Source organism: Fukomys damarensis, unplaced genomic scaffold, assembly GCF_012274545.1.
Source record: "Fukomys damarensis isolate Sample0158 unplaced genomic scaffold, DMR_v1.0_HiC HiC_scaffold_51500, whole genome shotgun sequence".
Lineage (NCBI taxonomy): Eukaryota > Metazoa > Chordata > Mammalia > Rodentia > Bathyergidae > Fukomys > Fukomys damarensis.
In genome coordinates, this window is record NW_022952412.1 from 1 (window position 1) to 767 (window position 767).

The 767-nt window shown below is 44.3% G+C and overlaps 1 pseudogene; it reads left to right on the forward strand.

Annotated features, from left to right (window-relative positions):
- Window positions 1–666: 666 nt before the first annotated feature.
- On the forward strand, window positions 667–741 carry LOC117284970 (annotated as a pseudogene).
- Window positions 742–767: the final 26 nt, after the last annotated feature.

Consider the following 767-nt stretch of genomic DNA (forward strand, 5'->3'; position numbering starts at 1 on the left):
GAGGTTGCTTCCCAGGAGAAACTGCAGTTTAAACTGCAGAAGCACTCTGCAGAGTGCGTTTTTCTTCAAACTTAACCCTGAACCTATCCTCTAGTATACAGAGATCTGGGGGCTTGTGTGCGCTCAGAGCTGCTTGCACTCTCTTCTGTCTTAAGGGCTTTTCTGGTAGAAGTGCCTGACAACAGTATTTCAATCTGTGCCAGACAGAGACCTCAAATCAAAAGGGAATACAGTTGTAATGCATACAAGATGCAGACGTCACTGGTAAAAACCTCACAGAGGTGCAGCATCTTTCTCTGTGGAGTACTTCCCATTCAGGAAACTGATCTCTTTGGTTTCAAAGGGCTAAGCGGTGAAAGAAGCTGTTTAATGGGGAAAATTGCAGTTTAAATTGCAGAAGCCCTCTGCAGAGTGTGTATGTGTTCTAACCTCTCCCTGAACCTATCTCCAAGTATAGAGAATTCCGCAGGTTTATGTGCAATCAGAGCAGCTAGGCACTCTCTTAGGCATTAAGACTTTTCTGCTAAAAGCACCTCACCAAAGTGTTTCAATCTCTTCTAGGCAGAGACCTACAAACAAAACGGAATACTGTTGCAATCCATATCAGATGTGGACTTCACTGGTAAACTCACAGAGTTGCAGCACTTTTCTCTGTGGAGTACATCAATCGCTTCTCGGCCTTTTGGCTAAGATCAAGTGTGGTATCTGTGGAGTACATCACATTCAGGAAGCTTACCGCTTTGGTTTCAAAAGGCTAAGTGGCGAAA